Here is a 15236-nt window from a genome sequence, read left to right on the forward strand (position 1 = left end):
TGGAAACTTGCTCCGTCTTGAAGAGTCCCCTGAAACGGCTTTGCCAACACGTGTTCCCATTGCTTCAAGATTCTAGTGAGTCCACTCTTGCAATACAAACTGCTATGCAGCAGGTAGCTGTGGTCCCTGCTTTGAATTCAAAATTGGAACACATTGCTTTCAGTTGCGAAGTTTTCAGGAAAACCTGTGAAGCTTTCCTTTTATGGCCATGTGGCCGCACTTCAGGCGATTTTCCCTATTTCTTTGGTGGTTAATCTAATGGGTGTGTGCAGTGGTCTGCTGTGCAATCAGGAACAGACTCCAAGAATGTAGAGTTGTCGCTGTGAGCGGGGAAACATGATTCCACAAATGCTGGTTTCCCTGTCTGGCAAGATGAGATGGCCATACCTAGCCTGACACACATGAGGAACAAAGCAAATGGAACTGCTTGGGAGCAGTGTGAAAGGGTGCAACCTCTGTAAGGCAGCAGTCACATTGTTTTTATGTGGATAGATGTGGATGAGGAGGGGGGATTAGGAGGGGGGTCGCTATCTTCCGAGGTGTGTCAAGCGAGGACAGTTGGGGTTATCATGCACGCATGAACTAAAGGGTGCCTTTTTTTCTTGTGTGTTGAAGTTAGAGGAAAGCAAGGTGTGCGCGCTGCGTCAGATGCCCAATTTCATCCTTTCTTTTTATTTTATCCCAACCGTTTCCTGAGCAGGCATAATTATGGCGGACAGAAATGTGAACTGGAGATGTGAACCCAAGCACACAGATTGCCTGGTTCGCTCTGCCAGTAAAATTGGTGCATGGCTCTGCAAGTTAAAAAGAAACGAAAATGGTGGTTTCATGGACCTCCATGTTCAGCTAAAAAAAAGCGCTGGGTATGGGGCAACACAAGCCATTAAAAATGATGCCTGATTCATAAACTTATGCATGCGCTTACCCACACTTTTGCCGACGGATCCCTATCTTTTCACTAACAAAGCGTTAATGTTACTTTCAAAACAAACTTGCACCGCACACACAAGAATTTTCAATATGTCTTTGAATTTTATGCCTAATGTAAATGTATTGAAAAGAGTTGAGATCGGAATTGAGGAAAGTGCCTGGTAATAAGTTAGCCAGTTTTGCCCGTGTGAGTGTCAACACTTTTTTATAAAGAAAGCTTCATTGTGGTTTCTAGGAGTACAGAGATAGATGAGGTAACCTTCTTTCCAAAGGCTTATGTAGAAAAAAAGGAAAACATTAGAGGCAAGAAAAAGAAATAAAAAATGTCAGCTTTGCACATCATTTAATTGGAAAATTTGGGGACCATGCCCCTACGCAGCTGGGTTTTCCTATGTAGACAGTGTGGATCAGGGCGCTTGAGTGTGACAGCGTAATCAGGCTGTAGAAAAGGAAGCACAAGAGCAGAGTTGGCCCAATGCCTAAGAGGTACAAGGGGCTCCCCAAAAGCACCTTCCTTGTGCAGTTTAGCCGCACGTCACTAATGCACCAAGGGAAAGCCAATCGCCAATAGCAGAAACTGCCCGTTCGTGTTTTCAAACTTTGGAATACTCCGAAAATTTTCAAATAGTGCTATTCGATTTTAATTTTGTGTTATTTGCTTTGATATTCAAGAGGTGCAAATATTTTCACACACCCCTATATTGTGCACATACAGTAGTGTCATCAGAAGACGAGAAGAGTATTTTGCGAGCATAGGTGTCCACAGTGCACACTATTCACATAGGTGTTATGGGTGCATTACAGCGCACTTGACAGCCTGCGGTTTCCTCTTTCTACTGCACTGTTCATTTCCACTTGTTGTGTCCTTCACGAAAGAACAGACGACAATTTCATGTGCTCAGTGAGGGTCTCTCAGAGAAGTGCTCCAATGCATTTCCTGTCTCATGTCGCAACTCCATTAGCTCATGTACTTGGCCTAATGAATGGTCACGGCCAAATCCCCCAACCTTACTACAAGCATGCCGTTTTGCTCTCGTCATACAGTTTCAGTCCTGTTCCGGACGGGAAGCTGATCTCTCTGTACTGCTTCGAGGAGAGCGTGCTGGGGCGTGATTTGCAGAGTTGAGGTGGCAGCAGGCGGCCCAGCTGCTGACCAGGGTCCGTGGGACGACGGACCCGGAAGTGTGGGAGTGGCCGGACAACCTGCAGGGGCTGGACAAGCGCTTCATCGACTCCAACGGAGCACTCAGTGAGGCTCAGCTGCACTGGCTTGGGGCGGAACTGACGAAGGCAGATCCCGCGGTTGACATCACCGTCATCTTTGGTGAGAGTGGTTGGCTACTTAAGCTTCCTGTCGTGCTTTTTTTTTTTTTTGCACGATAGGGGCACCTACACTGCAGAAGGCATTTGCAAACATCTGCGACAACCAAAAAGGGCACTTTGGGGCCATAAATATTGGGGATTGTGTTAAGCTGCTTATCCACTGGATTAGGAAAAGCAGGGAAGGTCGGTTACAGTGCTAGTAAACAAAAGGGCTGTAAAGACTGGTTCACTTAAAAAAATTGCTTTCTCCCTTTAACAGTGATACCAATTTTATCACAAACTTCAAACAAAGGATCGGGATAAAACAAGTACATGGGAAGCAGTGGTGACTCCCCAGCCAATTTCAAGCAGTTTCTCTGTGTGACGTCACCGAATTTTGCCTGTGCGATTGGCAGCAGCGGACCTAAGCCACCATTAAGAAACATGACTGGGTGATTGTAGGAGGCCCCTAGTTTCCTTTGATCATAGTACTACTTGAATGCTCAGTGCAGTTAACACACTGATAAGTATGTTTTTAATGTTTTCCTCTATTGCACCACGCCTGATGTCACATGGGGTAAAATTTGATAATTTTTGAGTATTGCTTGCGTTTTTTGGTTAAAAAAATGGCTTTTGTGGCTGTACTCACCCTTTGGTAATGCACTTAGCATTACCAAATGCTGAGTGCATTACGAAGGGCTACTTGTTTTAAATTAAACAAAGTTGTACGGTAGTTTATCTTCATGGCCCGACGTATAACAGTTTAACTCTTTCGCGACCGCTCCATAGGCGATCGATCACATATGATCGATGGTTTCGCGAGCCTGCAGAATACAAATTTTCGCTCGATGGAACACCTAGCGACATCTAGGAGATAGTTTGAAAACTGGAGTTTTCTCTTTTGTGAAGTTTCTTTTTTTATCGCCAGGCGGCAACACGTCAGATATTTTATTCTGACGGGCAGCGGTTTCGAATGTAAACAAACATGGCGTCATACTCGTGCGAGCACGATAAGAAATCCGCCTCATCTCGGCTCGCATATCTTCACCTTCTACTGTGGATTTTAACGATGAGAGTGGCAGTGAAGAGTCGAAATGCGGCTTTAGAGATCGGATTTCAGCTCGAGTGAGGATTCGGGTGTCGATCAGCCTGGAACATCAAATCGCGCTCAAAGGTGGGTGTTGGTTTCGGTTTCAATTGGCTCTGGAGCAGGTATGTGCGCTCGAACTATGTTCTGGCTGGTTTATATTTATTCGCTAGGGTGTTAACTACCTATGGTGGTGATCTCCTGCCACCAGTGCAGAAACGGATCAAGTTTTCGCCGAGACGAGAGCCCGGCGTGTACCTGGGCGACGACGTAGCCATGGCTCTAGTGCCAAAGAGATCACACATAAAACAAGAAACCAGTTACACCTAGCCGCATAAAACTTTTTCAATGAAGAAACAAAGCATTGTGTTAGATTTTGTATATCCTGAAATAATTTTATTCTTTTTTAATATTCTTATATTTACGCTTTTTTCTATATTTTTCTGTAGTTTTTTTACGAAGTTGTTAGTTTCAGATTTTTTCATGGTACTATCGTCAGTGTTGAAGTAAAACTTGGTATTGTATGGAAAAGAACTTATAATTAGCTGCATTTTGGTATATGCTAAGGCAGGATGGTGCCTTTGCTTTATGTAAAAAAAAATTTGTACCGAGACCTCCCTTTTTCATCACTTTTTGCGGCGGTCCCGAAAGAGTTAAGCTGTTACATTCGACTCGCTTGTGGAGCCCAGACACGCTGCTTTGCCTTTATGGTTGTGACCACCGGCACCCTCTTGAGGAAGAGCGGCAACTATTAGTTATTTGCTAAGTCACTCAGCCCATAGAGTTTCATACAATAACAACTAGAGAGGAATCTGGTGCTGCGATCGTACGCTTCAATGGGCTTGATGGGTAGTTCTGGATTTAGATTGGCGCTTGATTGCTTGTGGAAGTTGCTATGGATTGCAGGCAGTTTCGTTTTCGCTTCAGATTTACATGAACGCATTTGCCTACACAGGATGTTGAAAGAAGCGATCAAAAATATGTTCCTCCCTGAACTGCATGCCTCACATGCACTGACACCCTGAGTGGAATGTTTTATAACCAGAGTTGCGAACTGGGTAGGTTATCAATTCATTGCCGCACAGCGAGCACGAAAACACAAATGACAGCGCTCTGTGCAGCGAAGTTGTCTGCGAATTAGGAGTTGCGGCGCTGCTCATACGGCAGAGGAATGTATTGTCAAAGCTGACGACAGTTGTGAATCGCTTGGAACATTTACACCTTTCGTGTGAACGCCGGCTCCTACGGCATAGAACAGCAGCACCGGCAGCTGATAGGAATGCAGCTTGATGAATGTCACTAATTTAGGCAAGAATAACTCCACCAAAGGTAATCGGTTTCTTTTTTTTAGGAGCACAAAACCTTTCTTAGTATTACAAACTACAAGCACCGAAAATTTTACAAATAGTTTTTAATTAAAGAAGTCCGAGTCCTGCTGTAGTTGGCGGCAAATGGCAAACCTGCTCCACAAACCTTCTCGACTCCGTGTCTGCCAACATTTATAGAACCTTGGTTCTATAAATGTTGGTGTCTGCTGTTTATTTAAACGCGCAGTTTTGTTTCGTACAAAACCAGTTTTTGGTCACTAACTTTCTTGTTTGTCATGTAATTTACAAACTAAGAACCGGGCAATAAGAGTTTTGTTTTTTTTTTTTTGTCATAAAACACAATTTGCGCAGCCAGAGGCCCGTTTTGATCCTACGCAATCCAGTTCCAGAACTACCCATCATTCCCATTGAAGTGTAAGCGCCGGTGCCATGTTCGCGTTGACACTAGTGCCAGTTTCCCCTCTAGTTATTTGTATGAAACTCTATAGCTCAGCCCATGCAGTGTGCAAGCACTTCGAGGTTGTGGGAATGAGAAAGTGCTCAGGAGGGGTTAAAACAAACCTTTGCTTATTGTCTCTAGAATGGTGTGAGGAAGCAGACGGACTGTGATTGTAACACACTTGCTGGCGTGTGTCGGCGTACAGGAATCGAGCAGGCAAAGTTTTGGAGATGTATTATGATGACAACAAGCAATGAAACTGCCGTTATGCACTTCAAAGGGTATTGAGAAAGTTCAAAGAAGGATGTACTCGCAACGACTAGGAGATGAGAGAAATGAATGCTTGACAACTGCGTGCAACTTTTCTGGTTCATTGCCTGTCACCCAAGAGAAACAATCCAACTTGATAAGGGTTCCATCCCTTGTTGATGGATGAGATGAGGGTGTGGTCTTGGCTTCAGCGGCTGGAGGAAGTTTCTGGTCTGCTCACGACCGCCGGGCCCCATTTTGTCGCGTTGTGAGCACCACAGGACTCCGCATCTCGACCCAGCCACCTCGTCGCCGTCTGGCCTTGCCATCACGTGCGGGCCCCACTCCTTAGGAAGTGTCAGCGTAGACCCACAGTTCTTGCTGCATTGAGCCTGTTCCTGCAGCCGGCCAGCTGCTTGTACGTGACCGCGGGCTTCTTCTTCCTCCTCTGGCCAACCAGCTTGAGATGCACATGAAGGAAAAGGAACAGGCAAGCATGTGCACAAGACCACAGACACCACTTGTTGTCATACACGCACAAGAAAACAGGAACAAATGAATTAGGTACCTTACCTCGAAGCGTTTACCAACTTGTAAAATCAGGCTGTCCCCCCTTTTGGGTGTAGTTTCTGCAAAACAACGGAATGTTTAGTGGACCCTAAGCATGCTAACTGTGAACAAGGACTAGCCGCTACCACAACAGCATCCTACAACAAATCCCAGAGGGGAAGAGAAGCAACGAATCACAACAAATAAGGGACAGTTTTGCTGGACAGTTCGCTTGAACATTTGGGTAGTGGTGTGAAGTCATGATGGCTGGTAGCTAGTGATGAAATAAATAAGGAACCCAGAGTTGTTGAATGTCAAAGAACCACCCCTGCGCACCTATTCAAACTTCCACTACTGCCACTTTCCTCTCGGTAACTCCTACACCTGTAAAGAAGCTGCCTATGGTTCTGCATATGCATCCTCTTTGTCAATTGTGTTGCATATACAGGTATATAGATGGTATTTGTTGAAAAGTTTAGCTGTCAATTTCTTCGCTTGGCAACACTGGAAGTGGCCACAGACATGGTCGATCCGCCACGGACATGGTGCGGCTTGGGCCACTGCGCCCGCATGCCGAAGAAAAAACTAACACCGGCATGCTTCGTCTGCTCTGTTTCAACCCTATTCTCAACGGTGGTGTCAGCAGAGATTCTATTAATCACACTCACATTGGAGTCGAGGTATTACCAGAGTCCGTCAATGCTTTTCTGGTCATGAAACTCCCGGCCGAGTTTTGTTTGAGGACAAAGGCTCCCGCGAGAGGCACCGCCGCAGATCAGAGGGCTAGAATACCTACATTGACGCGCGTCCGCCGTACAGAGTGGAGACACGTATGCGTTGCGCCGCCATTTTGATTCGCTCGCTCGCCGCCGCAGCAAGTCATTGTAACAACACCGCACCGTAATTATCTCCACAACGCGGTTTACTGGCGAAGTTTGAACCATCGTATCTGTATCGCGTTTCTGCGTCTTGTGGGAAACAAAAAGAACAGCGCGTTGAGCACTTCGACCCAATAGGGGCGGTACAGGATCGTTCAAAGGGTGTCTCCACCCTGTACAGCGGTCTGTTCTCGAGGTTTCCTACGGAGGGCATCGGGCCGCCGCCGCTGCAGCGCGCATTCAGCCGTGCGCGGCAGAACTTGCGAACGTGTTTGGCGGCACTTTTCTGGATAGAAACGGAATGTTGGTAGTTGTGCCTTCAAATGTGGCTACAAAACGAAGCCGTCAGGATTGCAGCCCTTGCAGGGAAGCCGTATGCGGCAGAACGCATGCTTCAAACTGCCGACTGCTATCTGTGCTTGATTTTTTAGAAGTCCCCACGAGCCCTGCTAACACCTCAAGGAGCGTCTGCTACACGCCGCACTCCCCTTCGACCGCTTCGCCGGCTGCCCTCCGATCAACGCCAGCGCTGCGGCGCGGCCTCCCTGAGCAGCGTATGAAGCTCTCCCATAGCGTGACGGCGAAGTTTCACGACCAGAAAAGCATTGACGGACTCTGGTATATTACTTTGCGTTCAGTGGGCTAGAGCTTGGAATGCCCAACCCATATCATGCGATTAGCATGGACAAGTACTGTCATCCCGCGGAGCCCGACGTAACCAGTGACGGTGCACTCACATGGTTGCCTGCATGCATGTCTCGCTATTGAATACAGGCTATAGCACAGGAAGATTGAAAAAGAACAAATGGAAATCTGAGGGCCTTATCAGATACCACACTCTTCCAACGTCACCTTTCATCGCTTGTGAGCTGCCTACCCTGTATATTTACAAAAATGTGTCCACCGAACGATCAGCTGTTTGCTGAAGTCGAAAAACAAAAGGAAAGTGACTGTGAGATTTTTGTGTGGGGTTACTTATAACGTTCATTGCTTGATTTCGCTCTGCATTTGCACACGGTGTCCCCCTCCCTTCCCCCCGCCCATGTCTCGCAAAATAGCAGTGCATTTCATGTCTAGTTGGTCTGGTAAGTCCTACTTAGCTTAAAATTCGACGAACGTCTTTAGCATATCAGAAGCTGCACTGGGTATTCTCATTCCCTTGACAGCTATTATGTTTCTTCCAGACTAGCACAGCGTTTATTTTTCCGTAGTTTCATTAACTTTCCTTGATTCTTGCTATAAGGCATGAGTGGGCACATATTTAAGGACGCACAGCCTTGGAATATACTTAACATTTTCGCATGGCTTAGATTCTTATAAAAGGCGTAAGTAATTGTCCAGGATTGGGTAATCACATCACCGAAACATATTTTTCTGCGGCGTGTAAATTCGAAACGAAGTCGCATTCGTTTTCCACGCTGCAAAACGAAACCAATCTCTCACTGGGCCAGTATCAGGTCTAAACGAGGTGACAATAGAATTCACTTGTGTCTGACATAATTGGAAGTGACAGTGGTGATATGCTGCTGCCGTCGCCTACACCCGGAAGAGCGGCGACGAAGCGTGCAGAACCGCGTCCTCGGGCAGCTCTTGTTGGCGTTCGAGTACGCCACGAAGACGCAGCTGCTTTTTAAGCGACCTAAACGGGCTCTTTGCTTATAGAAGTCACAATAACAAGTTTTACAGGGAACGGAAATGCAAAAAGAAGCGAAATAGAACCAAAACACTGCACCAGCCCCTATCAGCCATGCAGCGCACATCCCGTGAACGCCTCGGAGAAGCGGCGGCAGGCGCCGCAGCGATCGTGAAGCTCAGGGCGTATAGTGGCATGAGTGAGCAATCAAGGGTTTGCCCTGTAGTAAAGTACTGGTCACACCAGCTGGTAGCGTTGAGGAGACAGTCAAGTATGCTTCTTATATTTACAACATGTCAAGAAACCTGCATTTCTTCATGAGACATGTGCCAAATTTTTGTTCCACTGCTTGAAAATCTTGTCCTTATCTTCTATTATCAATTTTTTTTGCACTATCATCTTATCGTGTTGTAGTATGTATATGTGAACACTGAGGTGGATTGAGCACTGACTGCCTGAAGGTATCCTTTTTTCTAGCTGTCTTAAAATCTTTGCCCTAAAGCAGGGATATTCATATCCAAGATTACCCAACACTCTAGTGAAAAATGGTGTTGCATAGACGATGTAGCCCCAAACAGTCTACTTGCAGTGTTTCTTCAGTGACATCTACCTTAATAAATTTTTATATTCATCACTTGCACTGCCCCTGTACTGTGCATAGTATAATACTGGGTGTAGCCCGAAAGAACCCATTCCCGTTTGACCCCTTCCCGTTTGAACCCATTCCCGAAACGCCCTTCCCGCTTGACCCGTCCCGTGTGCGCCCGTTCCCGAAACGACATTCCCGCTTGGGCACTTCCTGTTTCAGCCCGTTCCCAAAACGCCCTTCCCGTTACAACCCGCTCCCAAAGCGCCCTTCTCATTTGAACGGGCATCGTTCCAACCCATTTGTATTTCTGAAAATATGCGTTACCGTCTTCGAAACTGTTCACCAAAATGTGCTCACAAGCAACGGGTCATGCACTGAAAACTTGTATGCAGGAAATTTTTCGGAATCGACCGATATTCCCGGCCGATAAAAGTTTCTGAATGCCTTAGGCCGATACTGCCCTTTTGACACAAAATTTGTAGCGGCGAAAGTGTACTAGAAAGATACCCAATATCTTGAGTAATGCACGCATTGGATTTTTCTGCAGTTGGTGTTCGTACGTGCGGCAGAAATTTATTTATCAGCCACTCGTAGGCTCATTGTTTGGAGCGTAGCTTTGTCTTCGGGTTCAAGAGATCTAGATCAAAGATGTCCGTAGGAGAGACTTTAAACAAGGCAAAAACATGTACATAAATCTGAGAATTGGCTACTAATGCCTTTCCTGCGTGAGTAATGGGCAGATTTTTTATTTATTTACCGATACTTTACGGCCTGGTCGGGTTCATGCAGGAGTGAACATAAAACACATCAGTTTTGGTTGGCGTAGTTTAAAAACGCCCAACACAAATAAGTAAAATACATAAATATGTAATAGACGCAAAGAGGTCCGAACGCAAAGGGGTCCGAACAACGATATGCATTCGTAATGTATTCCAATTTTAAAACACCACGATTCAACCAGAACACACATTTCCAATACGTTGGGAAAATTCTTCTAACGATACCGAGTTCCTGTTCGTTCAGTTAACTTATTCCAGTAAGAAATTGCACGAGGAAACAAAGAGAACTTTCGAAAAGTAATTCAGCTGATTGGCTGCCTAATATTCTTACTATGATGTCTTCTCGCTAAATGTCTGAAAGGCCCTTGGAGGTAGTATTCCCGCGACAATTTTAAGTTTCTGTAGTAAAAAAAATTTAGGCTAGAGACGACCCTGCGCTGCTTAAGTTTCTGAAGGTTTGCTCTATTATGCAAATTGAGTATACTAGAGTGACGGGAATAAACAGAATCAATAAAACGCAAAGCTAAGTTTATAATTTTCGCCGCTTCTCTTGACTCATGACTGCGATTTTTTATAGCCAGATGGGACATATGTATCCAGATACACAGAGTTACTTTATTTTTATACATTTTTTTATCTTTTATAGTTTTGATCTGTTTCTTTTCGACATTTATGCACACTTGCGCTATTATAACGATGAAATGTGTTAGTCCGCCAAATACGATTTCTTTCAAAGCGAGGGTGTTTTTGCGATTTTTTATTTGTGCTTCCGCGGCGCTTTTCTGGGATTTTTGATTTTATCATTTTTGGTAACGGAGTATCAGATAGTTTTGATTTATTTAGTTCACTTTTAACATTTGTTGTCTTTTCTGGAGGGCTGGTTCAAATATTTGTTTTTATTAGTTATTTACTCGTCCTTGGAGGAATATCTTGAAGCTTGAGTTAAAAGTTAGCTCTGGAGTGTGGATAAAATATATGTTAAACCTTTGGTTGATCGTGTGAGTTAGTAGTTCTTCCTCACACTCTTTCCGGACACGGCCATGATGGCGTGGTTTTAATGTAATAAAAATTAAGGGCCTGGTGTTTTGGGGGTGGATCTAAAGAAGCTAGAGACGAGAGTCAGTCGACCGAACAAGTGCAAACGAGGGCAGCCGCAGGGCAGCCCTCGCGACCTAAATGCATTTAGTTAAGTGCATTGAGGTATTTTGCTGTTTTCGTTTTCATAAGCAACGTGTTTGTTAATTTGTTAATTTGTTGTTAATTTGTTAATTGGTTTGTTAATTTAAAAGATTTGTTTGTTAATTTAAAAGTTTTGTTTCTTAATTTTTAACTGTTAATTTGTTTGTTAGGCTTTGTTAATTTAAAAGAATAAATTATTTGTGAATTGGTATGACTTTAATTGTAACCAAATTAAAAACAATATGAAAATGTTTTTATAACGTTTCATAAACTGGGTACGTTATTCCGGGAACAGACTAAATAGGAAAATACGAAACGGGAAGGTTCTTTCGCCCCGGGTTGAAATGGGAAGGAACAAACGGGAAGGTTGAAATGGTAATGGGTTCAAACGGGAACGGGCCAAGTGGGAAAGGGCGAAACGGGAAGGTCGTTTTGCGCCGGGTTGAAACGGGACGGAACAAGCGGGAAGGGCGAAATGGGAATGGGTTCAAACGGGAACCTCCCATAATACTGGTTTTCATGGTTATATTCGTATTAATTTGTGCTGTTTATCATAGTACAGCGATACTGGTGTTGTGTATTCTACTGGGATGTAATGTTATTTTGAGTTCTAAAATCTACGACTTACACGCATCAAATGCAGTAGTGTAAGGGCGTATATGGAATTATTTTGTTGTATTTGCCTTGTACACGCTGTTGTCCACATAACCGAAGGGGGGAGGAAGGGGGGCAGTTTTGTAAAGCTGTGGTATTGCAGTTCTTTCAACAACCTCTTCATGTACTTGTACATGAAATAAAATCTCAATCTAAAAAAATTGTATTTTATTTGCAGTCAATTTTTACTGTTTGTATTCAATTCTCAGTGCCAAATTTTATATTTGCGGCAACAACAGAGCAGGGGAAATTGCTGATATAACCGATCACCTCTTCTGCTCTGGTGTCTGAGCTATAAGCTTTTAATGACCTTTTGCATCAACTTCCCACTTGCACAGGCCGTGCATCCGTCAAGCGCCAACTCGGACTGCCTGCTGTGGAACTACCCGAGACGTGATGGACTTGTTCGAGGCCCACCGGAGCGTGGCGCTGTACCTGTGCGGCCACACCCACCGGTGCGGCTATGCGACTGACGCGGGCGGCACCCACTACATGGCCCTGGCAGGAATCATCGAGACCGAGCCGCAGAGCGTCGCCTTCTCCACGGTCACCGTTTTCCCCGACCGGGTCGAGGTCGTCGGATCGGGCCGCGAGGAGAGTCGGGTCCTCCGGCTCTGCTCCGCTGCTGCTGTGGAGGGGGAAGAGGACGGAGCGGTGGCGGCGTCTACTCCAACGGCGGCGCCGCTTGCCGTTCGGGTTGCGGTCTGAGTTGTTGCACTTGTCAGGGTGGGGGATGAAGTCTTTCTACGACGTGTGGCTGCAGTCTCTGCCTTATCTGACACTTTGTGCACAGTCATAATAATCATCACTTCCTCCATTGTTACTACATTTCTAAAAGCAGATTCATTGCTCCCTTTTAAAACCAAGATTGCCGGGAGATAGTTGTGACTGTCGCTATTGCTTAGTCAAGGTTTCTTACGGAAGTTTCATTGGGAGCAGTGGGGAGGGCCATTTGTCAGGTTGCATTTAGAATAGATTCATTGCCAGTGAAGCCAACATTGCCAAATGGCTCCAAACTTTTTTTTTTGTGCGTTCATCGTAGTTTTGCTTTTCTATGCAGGCTGCACTAATTTAAAAAGTTTTAATTCTGGGGGTTCAACGCGTCGAAGCTACACCTGGGCTATAAGGCACGCCAAAGTAGAGGGCTCTGGATTAATCTTGACAACCTAGGAACCTTTAACGTTTGCCCAAGTCTCAGCACACGGGCATTTTCACTTATCACCTGCATCATAAAAGCAGCCATTGTGGATGGGCTCAAACCTGTGTCCTAGTCAAAGCAGCACAATGTCTGAGCCATTGAAGGGCTGCATTAGTTCCATATACAGTTGTGCACAGCGAAAATTTGTTCTTCCTTGGTAGCACCTTTTCTTAATTGTGCACCACTTGCAGTGATGGGCACGCTGTCTTTTTTTTTCTCCTGGTGTCTTCACGAAAAGGAGGAAAAAATGGTAAACTGCACTGCAGGTCTAGATTGCTTGTTTTCAAGCATGATGCTTGTGGAGCATCAACTTGACTTAAAATAACAAAGTACTCAAAAAGGTTATTACTAAGGATGTGTGCATACTTGAATACAAATAGAATAGTACCTCCATAAACAAGTCGATTCGCGAATTGAATATGTATACAGTGTAGACCATTTAAAACGTAACTGCTTATAGTGCAGGACTAGATATAACGCGGGTTTTCCTGACCACCAGTGAGCCTCCCGCAGAAGTCAATGCATAAGTTTACCACTTATAAACGCAGTTGCCTGAAGCGCAATACCGTTTATAGTGCAGTTATTTGGCCAGTCCAATGATCGACTGGCGCTGCTGGGGCATCGTTTTAGGGTCACGAGAAAGAATAAAAAAGATGGAATCGGCCATATATACATAAAAAAGAAAAAGTAGGCACACTTCAGTTCACATGTTCCGTTTCTGAACCAACGAAGCTAGGAAAAAATTTGAATTATAAAGTGCAGAACCGTTTGCAACATTTTTGAATAAATAGTTTATGTCTTTCTATTTATTGAGTGTTGGTGTTTTTAGGCTTACTAAGATGCCCATGAAATGCAAAAAAGAACACTATATGACGTGCCAGATTACGCGTCTTGATTGCAGTGCTCCCAAACGTTTTGTGCAGAAACAGCCATAGGCGCGCTGCCGCTTAAGAGGCGACAGGGCAGCAACGTTGGCGTTGGCTGTGCCATTTATGCCAGCCATGTTCTTCCCTCGCAGCAGTTCGTCATAGCAATAAGCAGCCGCAGTGGTTATCGCTTGTGCTGCCGGAGCAACAGGTTCGTCATCTCCCCTGTCGCTTTTTCAGTGGCTGCGCACCTATGATTCTATGCGGAACGTTTGGGAGCACTGCAATCGCGACGTGCAGGCGGGTGTGTCACGTGGTGCTTTTTATTGTATTTCGCGGGCATCTCGAGTAAGCTGAAAAACACTAATATTTAATAGATAGAAAGGCAGAAACTGTTTTTTCGGACTTTTTGCAAACCACTCGGCAACTTTCTAATTGGGATTTTTTACCTAGCTTCGTTGGCTCAGAAGTTGGGTAACTAAGGTTGACTAATTAAGCGAAATACAAAAACTAGCGCGACACACTGCATATTAAAGTGAGCAACATGCATTTGCTCGGGTCATCTTAGAGTGTGTCGGCATATTTTTAAACTGGCTGAAGTTAGCTGAAACACCCTGTGCGTGCGTGCGTAAAATGCACTGCTTTACATTGTTTGACCATGTCACCGAAAACAGCATTTTTTGGAAAGAACGGAGGGCCGGGCCTCTGGACACTCCTGGGGTTCTCCGACATCCACTTTTTACCTATTATCTTTACCAGTCACATCTATGGTTCTCTAAAATGCTCTTCCTTGTGTCCTCCCCTTTTCTTGCCAACTATTTGTGCATCTTTTTGTTGCTTTTTCTAATACAAACAATTTGTGTTTATGTGATAGAGGCAACAACCGAAAACACCCGTGTGTTTGAGATTTCGGCGCGTGTTTAAGTCACCCAGGTGGTCAAAATTAATCTGGAGCCCTCCTCTATGGCGCACCTCATCGCCTATAATGTAGCGTCCGCACATTGAACCTCACAATCAATTAATCAATCAGTTTGTGTTTGTGTATACTTTCATGTTGCTTTTGCTTGCCGTTTCGTGTTCAATTCGTATAGCCAATGCCCTCTCTGGACTCGTAACTTCTTCTACCAATGACCTCATTCATGAAAAAGACTTGACTTTAGTAGAAACGTTGAAATAAACAGTCTCCGCAGACAAGTGAACTTTTACTTTGTGCATAGGTAATTCTGCAGCAACAAATGACTACACTTCATGACTATTTTCTGCAAAGTCTGCGGCTTGCACTTCTTTGAGATGACTAATATGGAAATTTCCTGCTCATGCCCCTACGTGCGCTGCCGTTGGGGACTCCCAAACAAAATATCTGCACAAGAACTTCGATCCTTCAAGCCCTCTTTTACCAGCTTTCATCACGCTACCAGGAGCTGGCATAAGCGACATTGCCAGCCTTCTGGACTTAGTGCCACGAGGTGTCACAGCACTGATTCTCCACGCCGGGACTAATGACGTCAACAGCACAAACAGCCAAGTTGCCAAGGAAAGTTATTCAAAGCTTCTGGACCAAATTCAAGGAGGAAGA

The 15236-nt window shown here is 45.0% G+C and overlaps 1 pseudogene across 1 annotated transcript in view; it reads left to right on the forward strand.

Annotated features, from left to right (window-relative positions):
* LOC144166820 (uncharacterized) overlaps positions 1-13625 on the forward strand; it is a 29553-nt pseudogene extending 15928 nt beyond the window's left edge. The window contains exons 7-10 of the transcript XR_013321778.1: positions 1454-1464; positions 2051-2254; positions 5740-5825; positions 11935-13625. The product of XR_013321778.1 is annotated as an uncharacterized LOC144166820 (transcript). The remainder of the gene's footprint in view (positions 1-1453; positions 1465-2050; positions 2255-5739; positions 5826-11934) is intronic.
* The last annotated feature ends 1611 nt before the right edge of the window (positions 13626-15236 follow it).

Source organism: Haemaphysalis longicornis, unplaced genomic scaffold (assembly GCF_048455015.1).
Source record: "Haemaphysalis longicornis isolate Haplotype H1 unplaced genomic scaffold, Haemaphysalis longicornis Haplotype H1 scaffold_19, whole genome shotgun sequence".
In the NCBI taxonomy this organism is placed as follows: domain Eukaryota; kingdom Metazoa; phylum Arthropoda; class Arachnida; order Ixodida; family Ixodidae; genus Haemaphysalis; species Haemaphysalis longicornis.